Source organism: Pelophylax lessonae, assembly GCF_965119305.1.
Source record: "Pelophylax lessonae genome assembly, chromosome: 12".
Taxonomy (NCBI): domain Eukaryota; kingdom Metazoa; phylum Chordata; class Amphibia; order Anura; family Ranidae; genus Pelophylax; species Pelophylax lessonae.
The window spans coordinates 39,830,036-39,851,656 of record NC_138779.1 but is presented as its reverse complement, the minus strand read 5'-3'; the positions used below and the strand labels follow the sequence as shown (position 1 = coordinate 39,851,656).

Sequence of the window (21,621 nt, the reverse complement as noted above, 5' to 3'; positions counted from 1 at the left end):
TTTCCCTTGCAGTGTGTTACACTTTTTGTGGGGTTCATTTGTTGACGAATAGAGTCCTTGAAGCACATATACCCGCCTGATCCCCTCTCTGAGGCTGTAGGGCTCTCTGGGTCCCAACCATCAATCGATGCACTGACGGCGGTCCTGGAGACCTTTGTGTCCCGGGTGGAGGTGGCTTTTGGGCGATGGGCTAGCAAAAAGCGCCCTCCGCCTTCGCCTGTCTCATTGGTCTCCTCAGATCCTGAATTTGTTTCGGCCACTGCGGACGTGGGTCACCCTGCTGGGTCTGCGACCACGCGCCCTGAATCCTCAGATAGTGAGAATGATTCCTCTACATCTGCACGAAAAGGTGGACGCACTGATTGTATCTGTGCGTGAGACCTTGAAGATGGGACGCAGGTTCCCTTTGGCATTCACAAGCCATCTAGTGCGGCAAAGGTGTTTCCTTTCCCCACCTATTTTGATAGAATTGTCGCTGAAGAGTGTCCCATTGAGGGCCCTAATCGATTTTCTAGGCGTTGCCCCCTATGAGGAGTCCCTTATTAAGAAGTGGACTGTTCACCGGTGGTGGATCCTCCAGTTTCAAAATTGAACAAGACAACCATGATTCTGGTTGAAGAGTCCCCGGCCTTTAAGGACCCGCTTGACAGGAAGGCGGAGGCTGTGGCCCACAATATGTACACTTTGACCGAACAAGCTATGCTTTTTACGACGTGACCTGGGGGGGGGGGGAAGAGAACAGCTCCCTCCTGCCTTTGCTGAGCTGGAGGACCAGCTGGTCCAGGGGCTGCAGTTTAGCTGGGATTCGTCTCCCCTAGTGGCTCGGCTCTCTGTTTTGGCAGTGGTCCTTCGGCGTGTCTTTTGGCTCAAATGCTGGTCTGTGGACTAGACTTCTAAAAGGGCCTTGACTGACTGATCTACCCTTTCAGGGAGATTGCCTGTTTGGAGCTACCCTTGATGACATCATTAAAAGTCTCACAGAGGGGAAGAGTACTTTTTTTACGCAGGTTGCTAAGAGCAAGGAACCTCGTCATAGACGTGAGCCCTCCTTCGGTTTGTTCCAGTCCTCTCCGCCGTACACCTTCCCGGAGTGGAAAACTTGCAGGCGTTGGACCAAGGGGAGTGGTCCCTTCACCCGAAGACGTTTCATCGGTTGTCTCCAGTTGGGCGTCCCCAAGGTGGATCTGTTGGCATCTCCGCTCAACAGAAAGGTGCAGAGGTTTGTGGCTCGGTCATTGGATCCTCTAGCAGACGCCACAGACAGGCTGGTAGCCTCATGGGGGGTCAGTATCGTCTGACTTACGCCTTCCCTCCTCTCAAGCTTCTGCCAAGACTTTTATGCAGGAACGAGGCAGATGGGATTCCGGTCATCTTAGTGGCTCCAGACTGGCTTTGCCAGGCTTGGTACGCCAATTTGGTGCGGCTGGTCGCTGATATTCCTTGGAAGCTTCCTCTCAGGGAGGACCTGCTGTCCCAAGGACCAATCTTTCTTCCTGCTTTACAGTCGCTGGCTTTGACAGCTTGGCTGTTGGAACGCCAGGTGCTGAAGGATAGAGGTTTATCTGAGTCGGTAATTCCTACACTGTTAAAAGCTAGGAAATCTACTTCTAGGAAGATCTACCATCATATGTGGAAGATGTACATTGCATGGTGTGAGTCTCTTGGGGTTCATCCTCGCTCTTTCTCGGTGGCCCGGATCCTGACCTTCAACTGGGGGTTGAAAAGAATTGGCCTTGAGTACCATCAGGGGCCAGGTGTCGGCTTTGATGGTCTTCTTCCAACAACCCTTGGCCACACACTCCCTGGTGCGTACCTTCCTTCAGGGTGTCCATCATTTGGTTCATCCGGTGTGGGATTCGTTGCCGCCTTTGGATCTCAATTTGGTGATTTCAGTCGTCCAAAAGCCTCCCTTTGAGAATCTTCGGGCGATTATCCTGCTTACGCTGTCCTTGATGGTGGCCTTTTTGGTGGCTATTACCTCTGCGCACAGGGTGTCGAAACTGGCGACGTTTTCCTGTCGTTGCCCTTACCTGGTGATTCACAGAGAGAAGGTGGTTCTTCGCTCTTGTCTGTCGTTCCTCCCCAAGGTTGTCTTTTGATTTTCATTTGAATGAAGACATTGTGTTGCCTTCCCTGTGCCCCAGGTCTAAACATCCGAAGGAAATTGCCTTGCATTGTGTTTATGCACATATATAATATGAGAAATTATTGCAATATTCACTCTAATCATTAACAGTACAGATGATATAGAGATGGAGCGATCATATATAATATAATATAATATAATAATGTAATGTATGTGTGTGTCCAAAAACACCACGGTGCATGCAATGTGACAAGTCTTAGTGACACTTCAGTGACACTTCTAGTGACCCCCCCACCACTAGGTGAAAAACCTTCTCACCTCAACTGGAGACCCCACTACATAGTCTGTAAAGCATCAATAAGTATCCTCCTGCTAGAGCACTGGAATAAAGGATCACTCCTCTTTAATACTCTCATCAAACATTTAGCATTCTCAACTGGAGACCCCACTACAGGTTATGCAGAGCTTTAATCGATTGCCTCCTACCAAAGCACTGGCATGAAGGATCCCTCCTCTTTTTTCCTCTCCCTTTCACTCTCAGAATAAACATGGTAGAGAACACAAGGAGACCCATAGTGCTCTTTGCTAGAACAATATATTGAATAAAAAGATGGGAATAAAAACGCTTACGGAGTAGTAAGAAAGCATGCAAGGTATCAGTACTTTCTGATGTCACTAGGCCTACTGAGGAAGCCCAATCACCAGGTGTAACGTGTATAGGTGGGAGAATTTGAGGCCGTGACCTCATACATAAGGAAGTACTGATACCTTGCATGCTTTTTATTACTACTCTGTAAGTGTTTTTATTCCCATTTTTTTTTTTTTTTTATTCAATAAATTGTTATAGCAGAGAGCACTGGATCCCTTTCTTGTGTTCCCTACCATATGTTTTTTTCTGAGAGTGGAGCTCTTGATGTGAAGAGAAAAGGAGTGATCCTTGATTCTAGTGCTTTGGTAGATTGATTGAAGCTGTGTATATCCTTTAGTGGGTTTAGAACTCTTCCTTGCTCTATCTAAATGAAAAGGGTTTTGTCTATAGTTCTACTTTAATGCAGTGTGTAATGTGAATGGGTCCTCGGATATATTTTATCATTACCAAATCACATTATTACTTTTTACCGTTTTGTCTCCACTGGCCACAAGCAGGATGGTTTGTGGTCATTTTTTGTCTCCTGCACTGTTAACACCATGATAATGCACATAGCACAGCTCGGACAGAAGCAGAAGTATTGTGGCAGGTTGCGGCCTCAAAAAAAAAAAAAAAAAAAAAAAAAAAGTGCATTGTTAAGAGCGGCAATGCGAGTCAACTTTCCAGCCTAAAAGTCTCATATGTCAAACTGCACACCAAGGCTTTGAAATTGTGAGGTGCATCTTTAACACTTTGGAAGCAGTTCCTTATGTGCCACCAGTGAAGACCAGCCCTAATATAAAGAGTTTTCCCTGAGCTCCATCAACGACAGAACTAATGGGGACTACTGCTTCGATTTTATTTTTTTTTTTATCCAATCCATCTGCGATTCGATCAAAATCTAATCTGCAAAGAATCAAAAATCTACAACTTCTCTTCTGATTGATTTAGCTTCAAATTCAATTGGATTTGTGAATTCGATTGTTTTGCATTGATCGGCAGCACTGAGATGCATTGTTGATAAAAAAATATCACATTTTGATTGATCATATGATGAGAGAATGTGGTGGAGATGGGATCCATGACTTGCAATAATATGTTAAAGTAACATTGTCATTTTAATACAAAAGAAAAAAAGTTAAGTGCCAAACGTGTTATACTTACCTGCTCTGTATAATGGTTTTGCACAGAGCAGCCCGATCATCTTCTGGGGTCCCCTACCTGTACTCCTGTTTCCTTCTCTTATGTGGGTGCCCCCATAGAAAGCTATTTCTTCTGGGGTCACTTATGCAGGTTCGCTCTCGAGCCATTTTTGTCTGCGTTTTTTGACAGTGTGGTTTACCTCCATCCCCAGTCCCCGTCACAAAATTTGATTGACAGCAGAGGAAGCCAATGTCTCCTGCAGATATCAATTTGCTCAGTGAGGAGGGACAGAGCTGGGAAAGCCACATCGCTGGATCAAGATCAGGCTCAGGTAAGTATAAGGGAGGCTGGGGGGATCATGCAGCACAGGAGGCTTGTTACCTTAATGCATTAAAGGGGAGTTCCACCCTAAAATGATACTTCCATCTTCTTGCTCCAGGTCACCTGAAAAACAAATGGATAATTGCAATTTTTTTTTTTTACTTCAGCATGGAAGAGACACATACACCCTCGTTAAGAAGATAATATACTTACCTTACTTTCTCTTCCTCCCCTCGGCAGCCGCAGCGAGTCGTCACTTCCTGGCATGCAATGATTCCTGGGAGCTGAACGTCATCGCTCCCAGGAATCAGTGCGCCTGCACCGGTCCCGACGTCAGTTCCGGTGCAGGCGCCGTCATACCTTGCAAAACAGCTTCTGGACATGCCCAGAAGCTGTGCAGGGATGACGCTGCGGCACCGGAAGTGACGGCGGGGCCGGTGCAGTGCATCGTGGGACCGAAGAAGACGGTAGAGGACACAGAAGAGGATCGCGCTGGCTTCAAGCTGCCCACACCTGAGATGGCAGCGCTGGACAAGACATTTTCAAGGTAAGTATTTCTTTTAAAAGGTAAGTGCAACCCGAGACAGATCAGAGGCTATCCATTGTGGAATGCACTAGCCCTGACTGTCCCGGGGGTATTTTTATTTTAAAAAAAGTCACTGGGTGGAACTCCGCTTTTAAGGTAAAAAAACTGAAAGGCACTTTAAAGCGGAGTTCCGGCCTCAAATAATTTTAACTAAAAATACCCCTATAATACTAATCCATCGCCCTTTACAGAACCGCTATTCTCATACTTACAAGGTGTACAGTATTGGATTTTAGTCAAAATCTTACTTTTAAAAACACTGTCTGAGCATGGCCATCTTGGATGTGGGCATCTGAAGCCGCAGTGTAATCTGCTGTGTCCTCCTTCCTGATTCCAGGGAGTGTTCTGGGAGTTCTTCCTGATTCCAACCTCCTGGGAGTGATGACAAACAGCTCCCAGGATGCAATGCAAAGGCCGAAGTGATGTCGGTGGCCACGGCCACAGAGGTGGGAGAAGGAGGAAGTACAATCAAAAATGCCCTGAAAATTAGGTAAGGGACCCCGAAAAAAATTGGCAATGTCCAATTGTTGATCAGCATAGTGAGCACTCCAGGAATCACTAAAGTTGCAAAATAGGCCGGAACTCCACTTAAGTTCATATCTTAGCTGTCGACTGCAATCCACATCCCGGAGGTGCAACCAAATGCATGCAATTTATTTATTTTTTATTTTTTGGCTTATTGCCACTCGTGCCTGTACTGAAAAATTGTGCCTGTACTGGGAGTTTAGATGCTGGGATGACCTCAGCATTGTGCATTTTACCATCCCTGTTCAGCAGACTGAAGGCGGTTCAGTGACCAAGCCACATATTGCAGTGGAGAAAACGGAGGTCAGTACCCTGTCTGTACCATCTGGATCATGGCACTGGCTGAACAGAATTGCTGCTCCTTTGGCAGGTGAAACCAAAAATGTTTGTATTTAGCAGCTTTGCCAGGTGTTGAAAATTCGCTTTCCATCATCTACCAAAATTTGAAATAGTGTCTGGCCTGGCTCTCTGTATTGCATCGGCCACAAATAGTGAAAGTCTTCTAAATGGCGCTGCGCTTGTGGTGTAGATTTGTTATCAGAGCACCTTTCCCTTTTTAGAGCTCCAGGAATCGGGCAGACTGAGCTGTTGTAGAACCGGTTTTGTGGCGGTTTTACTGCCAATACATGACCTGAAGATTCTCTTTTTTTTTTTTCTCAATAAACATGTGTCCGACCCACACAGGGTAGATGTGTCTCCTCCATGCTGCTGTAAAAACACCAAGTGACTCATCAAACAAAATCGAGAGGATGAGTCATTGAGAGAGTCAATATTTTCAGGAATCTCCCTGTCAGCTCTTTTAGCTCTTTTCAAAGTGTACCTGTCACACGTGCACCAAGGCTGTGTCAACATACCCAACACCCTATTTACTGGGGAAGAGCAGTGGGATAAGGCTGTGACTTTACATGTCTGCTGAGCGGCAAAACCCTGTGATCTACCCATTGTTAACGGTTCCAAGGAATGCACCAATTGACGTTTGAATGTTTGTTCATCGAAGAATGATGGTAAATGATTACCATCAGAAAAATCAATCTCAGAGCTGCAATTTTTGAGCCCTTTTTTTTTTGGCAGGCAAACTGTTCATATACTTTAGAGCTTCTTTACACTTGTGGTGCCCTCTGAACGACCCACATTCAGAATGCTTTTAAACAGCCTAAATTAACCCTGTAAATGCGGCACTACCGCACAAAAATCACATGTATTCCATGTGGTTGTGAGGAATGATTTCAGCACGGCACCCTTGTTGTTTTTCAGCCATCTAAACGCAGAAAGATCCAGTGTACATAATAGTATTTTTCATTCCTCTGTGTGCATGAAGCCCAACGGGGACACAGATGGCAATAAAACCTGTGTGTGGTTCTTTCCCCTTACCATTTGTTCAGATCTGGAACAAAAAAAAAAAGTTTACCTTTTTTATACTTAAAGTGGAGTTCCGGGCCTATTTTGCAACTTAAGTGATTCCTGGAGTATTCGCTATGCTGATCAACAATTGGGCATTTTCAATTTTTTTCGGGGGGTCCCTTACCTCTTTTTTAGGGCATTTTTTTGTACTTTCTCCTTCTCCCCCCTCTGTGGCAGCGGTCACTGACCTTACTTCCGCCTTTGCATTGCATCCTGGGAGCTGTTTGTCATCACTCCCAGGAGGCTGGAATCAGGAAGAACTCCCAGAACACTCCCTGGAATCAGGAAAGAGGACACAGCAGATTACACTGCGGCTTCAGATGCCCACGTCTAAGATGGCCGTGCCCAGACAGCGTAAGACTTTGACTAAAATCCAATACTGTACACCTTGTAAGTATAAGAATAGCGGTTCTGTAAAGGGCGATGGAATAGTATTATTGGGGTATTTTTAGTTAAAAAAAGGTATTTGAGGCCGGAACTCCGCTTTTAAATGTTTTATACTTTAACCACTTGCCAGTCTCATAACTGTAAATGTACGTCTTTACATTTGAAAGACCGCTGTGCAAATACATTGTGACCTAAAATATTGCAACAACTGCCATTTTATTCTCTAGGGTCTCTGCTAAAAATGTATATCACGTTTCAGGGTTCTATTTATTTATTTTTTTTTAATAGCAAAAAAATAGTTTTTTTTTTTTTTTACTTGTAAACAAAGGTCAGAAAAAGTGCTGGTCTTTAAGTGGTTAAAGAGTAACTCCACTTTTGTTGGGGGAAAACATTCCCCTCTGTGTGATCTCTGTACAATTCAAGAATTTTGACAAACTTTGTTGCAGATTCCTACTTTTTTTTTTTTTTTTTTCTGAAGAAATCCCTGTGTGTTTGTCTGTGCCCGTGTTCAAGGGAGTCTACTGGGAGTGGTTTCTTAATTCTCAATCGGCTGCAATGCTGAAAATTGCAGGATCTGCATTTTTTTTATGGACGTGATTTTCTATTGGACGTATCTTACCAAATATTACATTTTTGTTGCAGGGGAATCCTGAAATCTGACTTGTATCTTTTGTGCAAACCTCTGGGAAATCAGTGAGCCAATCACACAAGCAGGAAATGTTTCTGGGGGGCGTTCTGTGTACATTCTGTGTACAGAACGCCTTCAGGTAGACATATTGCATTTCACAGAAAATTACAGAGTTGCAGATTGAAAAGGAATATTTTTAATAACATTAAATTAAAATATTAGTGTTGCAAGTGTATGTAGGTATGTGTGTATGTGTGTGTGTATATATATATATATATATATATATATATATATATATATATATATATATATATATATATATATATATAAAATCTCACACATATATATATATATATATATATATATATATATATATATATATATATATATATATATATATATATATATATATATATATATATACATATACATATACATATACATTTTTTATTTTTTTTTTTTTTTTTCCCCCCACGAAAGTGGAGTTACCCATTAATCTTTGTTGCAGAGTCCTACCTTTTGTTCTAAAGATAGAGGTGTTTGTCTGTGCGCACAAGCAAAGTCAATCTATTTGGAGTGGTTTCATCATTCCCAATCAGCTGCTGCACCTGCAGGGTTCTAGTGAGGAAAGTGGCAGGATGATTTGCTTTTGCGAGTATCTCACCATAAATTACATTTTTGTTGCTTGGGATACCAAAAATCTGACTTCTAGGGAAAATCAGTGAGCCAATCATACAAGCCGGAAATAACATTTCGGGGGGGTGTTTCCTACACCATCTGTGGGCAGAACACCTCCAGGTAGCCATTATGCATTTTACAGAAAATGACAGCAGCTGCAGATTGAAAAGGAAAGGTCATTTTTTTTATTGACCTTCAAATACAATATGACTTGTATCACAACTGTATATGCTAGCTTTTTAAGCCCTTTAAGTTTTAGCTTTTTCAATTGTTGCTGCTTTTTGTGCCGTGAAGTTGCTTACAGCTGGCAGGCTCGGGCCTTGGCACAGAGAGGTGTTTATGATATCAGAATTAGATTCTGCCAGTCCCTAGACAGCTGTAGAGATCAGTGGAGGATTCGCAGCCTATGTCCTCCTTGTATGTGTGCTCACTGCATGTGTGCCTGTAAAGACGTTCAGAAGCGTTTTGTAGGGGCAGACAGCTAACAAAACCCATTCAAGTAAAAGTGCACTTGAGATTAAAGTAAGGGGGAGTAATGGCATTCTATGGGTTTCCTGTGATAAGATGCATGCAGCATCCTCGTTACCTAGCAAACAAAAAAGCTGTCACCGGCCTGCCAGTAGTGCACAGCCTGCAGACGGAAGCAGGACTTCCACCACAGTGGCTCTTAGGCATGCACAGGACAAGCCCCCAGCCGTAGGTGAACAGAGCTCTGCTAGGTAGTCTATCTAAACTGGCATTTCTGATACCAGCTGTAACGTCTTAAAGTGACACACAACTTTTTGTTTAAATGAAAAAATATATATATATATATTCTATGCAAGTATGCATTCTTAACCACTTTAAGACCAGGCCTATTTTTGACACTTGGTGTTTACAAGCTAAAATCATTTTTTTTTTTTTGCTAGAAAACTACTTGGAACCCCGAAACATTATATATTTTTTTTTAGCAGAGACCCTAGAGAATAAAATGGAGATCGTTACAATATTTTTTATCACACCTTATTTGCGCAGCGGTCTTCCAAATTCAATTTTTTTGGAAAAATTCACTTTTTTGAATTAAACAATAAGAAAACCGTTAAGTTAGCCCAATTTTTTTCCCATAATGTGAAAGATAATGTTACGCCGAGTAAACAGATACCAAACATGTCATGCTTCAAAATTGTGCATGCTCGCGGAATGGCGACAAACTTTGGTACTTAAAATTCCCATAGACAGGTTAAAAATTTCTACAGGTTACCAGCTTAGAGTTACAGAGGAGGTCTAATTATTGCTCTCACTCGAACTATTGCGGTGATACCTCACATGTGTGGTTTGAAGTGAACACCGTTTACATATGTGGGCGTTCGCTTTTGCGTGCTAACGGGGACAGGGTTCTTTCATTTATTTTTCCTATTTATTTTATTATTTTTTATTTTTACAGTTTTAAAAAATAAAAATTGTTTTTTATTCCTATTACAAGGAATGTAAACATCCCTTGCAATAGAAATAGGCATGACAGGTCCCCTTTTTTTTTGAGATCTGTGGTCAAAAAGACCTTAGACCTCACAACTACACTAAAGAAAAAAAAAAAAAAACGTTGCACAAAATCGGCCCTTTAAACATGTTGCTAGACAACGACGTTTGCCGTCGCTCTGGTCCTCCAAGACCATAGTCGAGTGAGGGCCATCTTGCCCTCACTCGACTTCCTGTCTGAGGATCCGGGAACGGTTCGTTTTCACCGCTGCTGGCGGGTCCGGTAAGCGGGGAAATCGGCCGGGAAGTGACGGGAGGGGGGCACCTCTTCTACCGCACCATAAGGGTGATCCTACGGTGAATCTGCCTCTGGGACCACCCTTACCTGAAAGCTGATCGCCCGCCGTTTCCCAAAATACCAGGGTTATGGCAGCTATCTGCTGCTATAAATCCGGTATTTAGCGTCAAACGATGTAAAACTGCGGTGGGCGGTCGGTAAGTGGTTAAAGAGGAGCGCCAGACTCCTTCAGGAAAAAAGTAGTCAGGAGCTACAAATAATGTAGCTGCTGACTTTAAGGCCTCACGCACACTGGATGGTTTTACAGCGGCGGTTTTTGGCTTCAGACTTTTTTTTTTTTTCTGCAGCCAATAAACTCCCCAACATGTTATCCTATGTGTCCAGGCACACATTGACGGTTATCAGCGTTTTCTGGCTGGAAAAACCCCCAGAACTAGTGGGTTTGCGAGGAGTTTTTCAGCTGTAAAAACGTGGCTATTCAGCGTTCTTTGAGCCATAAGCTTTTGTGGGAATATAGTTTTTGCTAAAAAAAAAAAAAAAAAAAAAAAAAGCTGCAAAACTCATTCTATATCTACAGATTTCTACAGCGAATGCTACCGGTGGTTTTAAAACGTCCATTGTGCATGAGGCCTTAATATTAGGACACCTACCTGTCCACAAATCCAATGGGGTCTTCACTGTGGTCTGACTTTTGTTAGAGGATTGCCACATTCATTCTCTAAGGTCTCATGCTCACTCCTTAGATGAACTATGGGATTTGTAGTGCGCATCCAGCAGTGCGCATGTCCTCAACTAGTTTGCACCACTTGTTCCAAACAAAAGGAAGGGAGGGGGTAAAAGAAGAGGTTGGGGAGCTGATGGAGGACATTACAAGGATGCAGAAAAACACTGTAAGAAACAAACAATTTAAAAAATGGATTACAGAGCCTAACTGACTTTGCTACTGTCCACAGATGCTCCTGTGCTCCTTCATATAGAGTTGGGACAGGAGGCGTGTTACTGGTCAGATCACCAGGTGCAAACAGAAGGGGAAAAAAAAAAGCTTAAGGCCCCTTATGCGGACCGTTCAGATCCGCCTGTCAGTTTTTCAGGCGGATCTGAACGGATGCCCCATGCATCTCTATGGGGCAGCGGATGTCAGCGGAGACATGCATGTCCGCTGACATCCGATCCGATCCTGTCCGCCAAATCCGGACAGATGGAAACCCTATTTTCCATCCATCTGGCGGATTGTATGAGAACGGACAGGCGGTCCATTCTCATCCAATTCCCCTATAGAGAACAGCGGGGATCTGACACCTCCGTTTCCGCACACAGAGCGGAGATCGAGCTGTCATCCGCCTGCTCAGCGACATCGGCGGATCGATTCCCCCGCTGAGCAGAACGGCTCCGTCAACGGAACGGAGCCGTGTGAAAGGGGCCTAAGAAGGAAAACTAATACAACCATTACATCGAAGGATTGGTAAGCTGTAATATATAAATTTTTTTTGTTTCAGGTTTAATACTGCTTGAAGGAAAGGCCTTGCTTACAGCACCTCTGATGATCCCAGGTGTCTCTGATCACCCTCTTAGGGGAGGTTTGTCACAAGCGACCGCATTATTGAAAGCGGTGCTTGAATTGCAGGTATCGCTTTTAAACCACAGGCTGTTTTTTGGCCAACCTTACAGCTGTTTATCTCTTCACACATCTGCAAGAAGTTACAGATATAAATATTCACAAGTTAACGCCTGTTTAGTGGCATTTAGCTTGGTCACGATGCTTTTCAAAACAATGATTGGCATTGCATTTGATCTACTAAAAACATGACAGCCGCAAGGCTTTGGATTGCAGTTAAAGCCAGTAAAAATGCATTATCATGCTTTTTGCGTGTTACTATTTGTTCCTTTGGACCTCCAAGCGGGCCTAATGGGGGTCATGCTACGGTACGGTATGTACAGTATTTTAAAACCGGGAACTGTGCAGCACAGGGATTTTGGCATTGTGCGGCATGTTACCTTTTGCCGTGGCTGCAGGAAACTGCACAAGTGTGTATAGGCTCTTAACACATTGATTACATGCCTCTGCTACTCAAATGTACTTTATTATACTTTTACATTTTTAGGTAGGTAAATTTAAGGATGTCTTTTACATAACGGTCATTCCTGTCCTGTCAGGGTCCATCATACAATAAGGCCTCATGCACACAGGGCGTTTTTACCGTTGCTTTTAGGAGCGTCCCACTTTTTGTTTCAGCCTAAAAACACCCCTCCTTAATATTCTATGGCCTCGTGCACACATAGGGCTTTTAGGAGCTGTAAGGTGGCATAGGCTTTTTCAAGCTGTAAAAAAACCCAGGGCCAGTGCGTTCTGGAGCAGCAGCGTTGGACTGTAAAAACGCCTGACGCTGCTAAAGGCTGCATACAGCGTTAGGCAACGTCAGACGTTTTTAAAGCGGAGTTCCACCCAGTGAACGTTTTCTTTTAATAAAAATATCCCGGGACAGTCAGGGCTAGTGCATTCCACAATGGATAGCCTCTGATCTGTCCTGGGTTGCACTTACCTTTTTAGAAGAAATACTTACCTTGAAAATGTAGCCATCTCAGGTGTGGGCAGCTTGAAGCCAGCGTGATCCTCTTCTGTGTCCTCTTCCGTCTTCTTCGGTCCCACGATGCACTGCACCGGCCCCGCCGTCACTTCCGGTGCCGCAGCGTCATCCCTGCACAGCTTCTGGGCATGCAATGTATGACGGTGCCTGCACTGGAACTGACGTCGGGGCCGGTGCAGGCACATTGATTCCTGGGAGCGATGACGTTCAGCTCCCAGGAATCATTGCATGCCAGGAAGTGACGACTCGCCGCGGCCGCCAAGGGGAGGAAGAGGAAGTAAGGCAAGTATATTAACTTTTTAACGAGGTAAGTTAAAAAAAAAAAAAATTGCGATTTATCCATTTGTTTTTCACGTGACCCGGAGCGAGAAGATGGAGGTAAGTATCATTTCAGGGTGGAACTCCACTTTAAGCTGTAGTAGTTGGTTTTGAGGTTGGAAAATAGAAGAGGGCAGAGAAAGGCTGCTAAATGCTAACTTTGCTAAACGATTTTTTTTTTTTTTTTATTTCTTATGCTGTTACCACTAGTAATAGATAGGAAGGTAAATTATATTTACCGTACTTGTTTTCAAGTTTTTATTTTATTTTTTTTTATTTTGACTTCCTGGTTTCTGGCCTAGGCAAATATTGTCCTACATTTCAGGAGTCTTTACGATGGGAGGGGTTTTCTCAGCTAAGCACACCCTCATGCATGCCTGAGCAAAGGGCACATGGATTCCAGAACGTTCATGCTACATGAATCTGCCATTACTCAAGATGGCCATGGTCAGAAATGTTAAGGTGGTGTTTATCAAAGTGATTTCTCCGTAAAATAAAGCACTGAGAGATTGGGGATAGCTGTGGGAGTTTGCTTTCGAATATTAAAAATGTATTAAAAAGTGTTTTTCTCTTTCGTTCCTTGACGGACACCGTTCCAGAATCTTCTTGACCATTGGGTTATGCTGCCCCCTATAGGAGTAGGACACTAGGCAGGAAAAAGCTTTACCACGCCTATGGGGCAGTCCCAGGGAGTATACACCCACTTTATGCTATAGGCATTCATTTTTTTTGTCCTGCCTATTTAGGAGTAAGGACCTAGTTCCTTGCTGGGATCTCTGGTCCTAGCATTTTTTCCTGTGAGTGCCCTGTAGCCACCAGCCTCCCCTTGGATGGGATCTGTGCGGCTGGACCTCCACCTAAATTTAGGCTGCAGCCTACTAGGCCATGCAGCCTGGGGGGGGGGCGCTGTGGGGAAGGTCAACTTTGTTTGATGACAGCATGCCGCCCCCTTTTAGTGCTGCGGACCCTCTGTTTACCTTGCCTGCGTGTCCGCGTTACGGTGGGGGGGGCATTTATTTTGCGAGATGGCAGACTAGTTGGCGCAGGGGTTGCAGTTTTGTCTGTGGTGCCTCTCTGGATGCTGCTCCCTTGGTTTCTAGGATGTCTGTGACAGCAGTGGTCCTTCAGCGCCATGATATGGCTGAAATGCTGGTCTGCGGACCAGTCTTCCAAGACAGCCTTATCTGTTCTCCCCTTTTTGGGGATCATCTGTTTGGATCTTCCTGGATGATATCATTGAGGGTGTTACAGGGGGGGAAGAGTACTCTTCTTCCACAGACTGCCAAGGGCTAGGAGTCTCGTCAGAGAGCGGGTTCTTCCAGACCTGCAGACAAGCCCTCTTCTGCCTGAAGGGGCGCCCTCACTCGTGCCTAAGGTGGGGGGACATCTTCGCTTCTTTCTTGACCCATGGACCTTCCTGATTCAAGACAGGTGGGTCAACAAGCTTATCCGGTCCAGCTACAAGATTGAGTATTGGTCTTCTCCTCCAGTGAGTTCCTTTGCTTATAATCTGCGTTGGTCCCCAGACCACCTGCGGGGTCTCTTCGGGGTGGTGCAAGTCTTTCTACTACAAGGGGTAATTTTTCCGGTTCCAAAATCGGAGCGTTTTCAAGGTTTCTCGTCAAACCTGTTTACAGTTCCCAGAAAGGAAGGCAAGGTACGTCCAATCCTGGACCCCAAGGCTTTGAACCGCTATTGCGGATACAGAAGTTCTGAATAGGGTCTACTCGTACAGTAGTGGCATCCCCACATCAAGGACGCTTACCTTCATATCCCATTATAAAAAAAAAATGTGAAAGGTGATTATGTGATGTGTAAGCTGCAACCAAGGTCCAAATGGTATTAAAAATGATCATAAAATGTTGGTGCGCTAAAAAGATATTTCAGTGAAGTGAAAACACTTATATTGCATCAAAAAACGCATAAAATAAAGTGACTGTTGTACAGAAACATATGAGCAAATATACAAAGAGTTTGAGCAAAGTCAAACAAAAAAGGTAAATAAACAATCTGACATCCAAGTGAAGTGAACTGACTCCAAAATAATCGTGACAAGTTCATAAATTCATAAGTTGCCAACTGGTGCACGTGGATAAAATCAAAGGTGTTTCAAGTGACAGCCGGAAGACCGAGATCTGGTTGTTTAATATCCCACCACCTGTGCAAATTTACTTCTTACCAGCTGGAATGGTATAAAAGGGCCTAAAGACAGCCGCATCAAGAGTGGAATCCTCATGCGATAGAGGGAGATAGATATCTAGACAGTTGAGCCTGTATAGGATCACTACTGGAAGAATTCCTCCTTCCTCTGTTGTGGGTTCCCTCTGTGATGACCAGGCTGGAGATCTCCTGGGGCCTAATGCTGTTCTCTGTGTATTGACATATAAGACAGAGAAGCAACTAATAGTGCATTATCTCCAGTACTTTTATTGAATAAAATAAGGAGCACTTACAAGATCACCATCAACTGCTGTCAAATATTCGTAGTGGTGCGCAGTAGCCTGCAGTGCTATCCGTGGCGATGCTTTTGGCTGCGCGGCGCCTCCACTGACGCGTTTCCTCCCTAATTGGGCATCCACTGAGATAGGTCATCAGCGTTTCCCCTGCTTGCCGTGGTTGAGGAGCATGCTCCGTTCATGGCATTACCCTTTGGTCACCTCAGCTCCTTGGCTATTCAAAAAAATGTTGGCATTGTAGCATTTTGGGCATGGATGTGCTCAAGGGGTCCGACTCTGGGGGAGTAAAGACTACCAATCCATATACTGGAACTTCAGGCGATAAGATTTGTCTGACTCGTTGGGCAAATTGCTTCAGGAGTGCCAGGTAAGGATGAATCGGACAATGCCGTGGCGTATGTCAATCACCAACGGGGCACAAGAAGTGTCCTGGCGGCTCGGGAGGCATTCTAAGGTTCAGCCGTGTCTCCAGTGGGGAACTTCCGATTTTGAACTGTTGGCTTTTGTCTCAACAGGAAGGTACAGAGAATTGTGGCAGTCTCCTGCGAAGGATCGCGGCAGATGAGATCCGGTCATCCTAGTGGCTCCAGACTGGCCTCGCTGGTCTTGGTACGCCAATTTGGTACGGCTGGTCCTTGATGCTGTTTGGTGACTTCTTCTCAAAGAAGATTTATTGGCCCAGGGACCAATCTTCCATCTGGCTTTGCAGTTGCTGGCTTTAACAGCTTGGCTGTTGAAAGCCAGGTGTTAAAGGATAGGGGGTTGTCTGAATTGGTGATTCCCACTTTGTAAAAGACTAAAAAAAAATCTACCTCCTAGGAAGATTTTTACCATTCCGCTGGAAGGCATACATTGCATACATTGCTGTGAGTCTCTTGGGGTTCTTCCCCATTCCATTTCAGTAGCTCAGATTTTTGCATTCCTCCACTGATGTGTTGAGCAGTGCCTGGCCTTGGGTACCATCCAGGGCCAGGTTTTTGGCCTTGGCCTTTTACCGTTCTTTGGCTACACATTCTTTGGTTCGCACCTTTTTATCAGGGGGTTTGCCACTTGGCTCCCCCAGTAGTATGGTTTCCGTTGCCTCCATGGAATCTCCATTTGGTGCTGTTGGTTATCCAGTACCCGCCTTTTGGAAATATTCTCGAGCTTCCTCTGCTTGCATTGTCCCAGAAAGTAGCCTTCTTGGTGGCTATGACTTCTGCACGCAGGGTGTCGGAGCTGGTGGCGCTGTTTTGACATTCACCTTACCTGGTGGTTCACAGAGATAAAGTAGTGCTTCACCTTGGTCAGTCGTTCCTTCCTAAGGTTGTTTCTGGTTTCCATCTGAATAAAGACATTGTGTTGCCTTCCCTGTGTTCTAAGCCTGAACATCCTAAGGAGATTGCCTTGCACTCCCTGGATGTGGGAGTGCAAGTTAAAGGGTAAATCCACTTTCATGAAAAAAAATCGTAAATAAGAAAAAAACAAAATTTGCATATACAATTGCAATACAAGTCCTATTGTAATTAAATGTTACTAAAATATACCTTTCCTTTTCAATTTGCAGCTCCGTAATTTTCTGTAAAATGCAATATTGCTACCTGGAGGTGTTCTGCACACAGAATGTGTACAGAACGCCCCCCAGAATCCCATTACCTGCTTTTGTGATTGGTTCATGGATTTTCCCAGAAGTCTGGACTAAGAGAAGTCAGAATTTTTGGCATCCCCTGCAGCAAAAATGTCATTTTTTTGTTAGATACTCGCTAAAGGAGATCACATCGAAAAGGATGCAGACCCTGCAAATTTCAGATAAAGACTAGTTTCAGTTCGACTTTGGGGGCGACTTGAAAGACATCTGTGTGTTTCTCAAAGTATGGTTACCCTGGTGGTCTTATGCTCTCCCCACCCTACATCCAAACAGTCTGGGCCTTTTCTTATTGCCTTTTATATGAACTTTCCCAGCCTGCAGGGTTCCTCCCTTCCTCCTCTCCCCCCCCCCCTTATTTTTTATTTGTTTTCTTTTCTCATTTGTTCGCACATTGAGGTTTGGCAGAGGCTTGCCCTCAGTCTCGCCTTTCCATTGAAAGGCCCTTTGTCTGCGGCCCTAGAGCATTTTGGTGGACCTGCTGCCAACACCGCTAGGTCATAATTTCTGCATTTACCCCATTGTGCTATTAAACCGTGAATGTTTCTAGTCTTCTTGCAATTTTTGCTTACTCATATCAACCCCCTGGCGGGGAGATCCAGTAGAGCTACACACGTCATAGCCCTAGTTATTTACTAGTGCACCTGAACCATGGGCTCCCTAAGGCCCTCTAAGGTCTAGGCGACCTATGAAATTGCCCCCTAAGTCGCCAAAAGTAGTGCAGGAACTATTCTTGGAAATCGGTGCGATGTTGCACCGATTTGGGACATTCCTATTTCCAGCAATAGGCTCTGATTTGACATGTGATTTGACCTGTCAAATCGAATGTCACATTGCGCCGATGTGAACGGGGGCTTAGACTCACTCAGCACAGAGAAACAAACAGTGATTTCTTTAGAATAACAAAAGGTAGGAATCTGCAACAAAATTTGTTAATCCAATACAATGTAAAATACCTGTCAAATGTTGCCTAACAATGGGTGGAACATGTAACCCTTGCCAAAAGGTGAACATGCCAATCAAGGTGCCTTTAACTTCTTCCGGCTCTAATTTCCGGGAGGCCGTCTTTATACGTGCGACAGGCTCCCTGCGCGCTCCCGCGAGCGCTCATCGGGGAAAATGTGTCGGACGTGTCCCTTGGACACAGCCAATCACAGATCGTAGTAAATGGCCAATCACAGCGGCCATTTACCACGTGATCGGCCCGTGCAATGAGAGATGATCTCATATGTAAACATATGAGATCATCTCTCATCGTCCGCTCTCCTTCCTCACACAGAGACTGCAGTGTGAGGAAGGAGCAGAGCCGATCAGCCATTCGGGGACACAGAAAAATGTAATCAGGGCACTGATCACCAATGCCCTGATTACAACAGAGGTAAATAAAATACAATGTGCCCACAGTGCCCTCCATCAGTGCCCACACTCAGTGCCCATAGTGCTGCCAGTCAGTGCCCATCAGTGCCTGCTCATCTAGGCACTGATGAGCACTGACTGGCAGCACTATGGACACTGAGTGTGGACACCCATCAGTGCCCATCAGTGCCGCCTCTCGGTGCCCATCAGTGCCACCTCTCGGTGCCCATCAGTGCCGCCTCTTGGTGCTCATTAGTACGGCATATTAGTACCTCCTCATCAGTGCCACCTCATCAGTGCCCATCAGTGCAGCCTATCAGTGCCGCCTCATCAGCACATATCAGTGAAGGAGAAAAATGTATTTATTTTCAAAATGTTTTTTCTTTTTTTTTGTAAGAAATAAAAAACCCAGAGATGATTAAATACCACCAAAAGAAAGCTCTATTTGTGTGAAAAAAAAATGATAAAAATTTCATATGGGTACAGTGTAGCATGACCGCGCAATTGTTGTTAAAAGCGTGAGAGCGCTGAAAGCTGAAAATTGGCCTGGATAGGATGGGGGTGAAAGTGCCCGGTAGGCAAGTGATTAAAGGCACTCTGATTACACAAGCGAAGCGGACCAAGGGGGTGAACTGTGCCCGGGCTTGGCTAAATCTGTATATTTGAGTGCACCCATATTTGCTCTTTTTAATCTGTTCAATAAGAACAAACTGAATATCCGCGCTACCAATGTAAGCAGCTGGCATAAACCACAATGTGATACAGAAAATGAAATATAAAATGCAGCGCTGTAAATAAAATCCTGTGTATATATGGAAACGTAAGTTCAATTGAGAATAATAATATGGAACAGTCCTCTCCACCAATACACCATGGTAAGTGAGGAAATCCGTCTACTAGGTGCTTGAAAAGTGAGAACCTCCACCACATGTATAGTGACCGATTGGCCTCTTACCAGATACAGGTGACCAATGCTCTCACAAAGGTCGCTAAACGTTTTTGCTCAAAGCAGGACGGTCAGATTCCCAAAAGTGTTATCAGAAGCTCCTGGGGTTCATAGATCATCTCCCAAGGACAGGATCAACCATGTAGCGTCCCTCTCAAGCATGAAATATAGAGACAGGGAAAGACCATGGTGCAGTATATTCCAATAAAAAATTTATTTAAAATTAGATGCACTCACCACACGCAAGAGCATAAAAGGACCTTCAGTGTAAAATCCAATAACCGCTGGCAAGCGGTACGTTCAATCCGGCTTGTGACGTCGACGCTGGTGGCTCCGCCTACATGTTTCGCAGGCAACTGCGTCATCAGGGGGGGGGGAGGGAGCAGCGTGATAGACGTCTTTTAAAGGCCAATCGAATCCGGAAGTGCAAGGGGTCATCCGACACGCCCTCCGGGGTCACACAGGAAGTGAAACCACACCTGGACCGCATTAGGACACCGGAAGGAGTTCTCAGACCTTAAAACAAATGGCTGATGGACCGGAAGTTTACCTTCACTCCGGAAACAAAACAAACGATCATCTCCCGGAAGGATACACCCACCCTCCAAGGGAGAGATCATTACACAATAACCCAATATCCATAGATGGAAAAAGGATATTCTTAATCTGTTCAATGCCATTGGAAGCGTTTGGTTTTACCTGGTCAATATGTGCAGTAATAATACCTGTTATGACAGAAATCCGGTGAGCTTATAAATTCCTTGTGTGGTCTGTAGTGTTATCCCAAACAGTGTCATAAGCTCTATTATGGATCTGAGGAGAGGGGAGCTGTCCCCTAGTCCTAACACTCTGTCCTACAGTGATAGCTCCACCATAGATATAGTAAATTGAGTGAGGACTGTCACTATAAATTGTGTAAGGAAAAAGGAGGGGGTTTCCAACCCTGTCCAAGGTGGGCAGAGGTGGAACCAAAGGGGATTTAAATGTGCCACTGATACAATAATTCTTTCCAGATTCAGTCCATATTTAAAAGTTGATAAAGTTTTTTATTCAGTATACATTAAAAACAGACTGTCACTATAAAAGAGAGTGTTGCTGGCAGGTTTGCCAAGTAAAAAAAAAAAAAAAAAAAAAGAATACATCCCATCACATGTAGGGACAGCTGCAATTTAGTACGTTTTTTTGTTCTTGAGTTTAGATGAACTTTAACAGATTGTACCTTACAGACATGCCATCTACTCTGAACAAACGTTTTGGTCTAACCGGCAAAGAAAAAAAATCTCCTGATGACCATGTACAAGGGCAGATGTACGGGCACCTTGTAAATGATACTGTTTAGACACCAGCAATCTTTATAAATGGGGAGGTTGAATATTATGTTCCTATGTATGTGTCTACATCCAACGTTTTTTTTATTTTATTTCAGCTGACTTATTCCTGTCCAGATGGGTTTACATGAAAGGAGCAACACATCGGTAACATCGCACACCAGGTAAACCGTATATTTTTTATATAATTTCTGCTTCTGCGGCAGCTTTAGAGGTTGGCGGTTCAATAATGCATTAATGTGCTTTGGGGTAATGCACCTGATCATTAAGGTGTGTTTCTGCTGCAATGTAAAGTAGTGAGTGTACAGCTTGTATAACAGTGTAAATTTGCTGTCCCCTCAAAATAACTCAACACACAGCCATTAATGTTTAAACTGCTGGCAACAAAAGTGAGTACACCCCTAAGTGAACATGTCCAAATTGGCCCAAAGTGTCAATATATTGTGTGGCACCATTATTTATTTTCCAGTGCTGCCTTAACCCTCTTGGGCATGGAGTTCACAAGAGCATCACAGGTTGCCACTGGAGTCCTCCACTTCTGCATGACGACATCACGGAGCTGGTGGATGTTAGAGACTTTGCGCTCCTCCACCTTCCGTTTTGAGGATGCCCCACAGATGCTCAATAGGGTTTAGGTCTGGAGACTTGTTTGGCCAGTCCATCACCTTTACCCTCAGCTTCTTAAGCAAGGCAGTAGTTGTCTTGGTGTGTTTGGGGTCGTTGTGTTGGAATACTGCCCTGCGGCCCAGTATCTGAAGGGAGGGGATCATGCTCTGCTTCACTATGTCACAGTACATGTTGGCATTCATGGTTCCCTCAATGAACTGTAGCTCCCCAGTGGCAGCAGCACTCATGCATCCCCAGACCATGAC

General features: G+C 44.5%; 1 long non-coding RNA gene across 1 annotated transcript in view; it reads left to right on the top strand.

The window, feature by feature from the left end:
• Positions 1 to 21,621, top strand: part of LOC309567741 — an 86,300-nt gene that overhangs the window by 56,757 nt on the left and 7,922 nt on the right. Inside the window, exon 2 of the long non-coding RNA XR_014225957.1 lies at positions 20,848 to 20,913. This is a non-coding gene — a long non-coding RNA (uncharacterized lncRNA). The remainder of the gene's footprint in view (positions 1 to 20,847; positions 20,914 to 21,621) is intronic.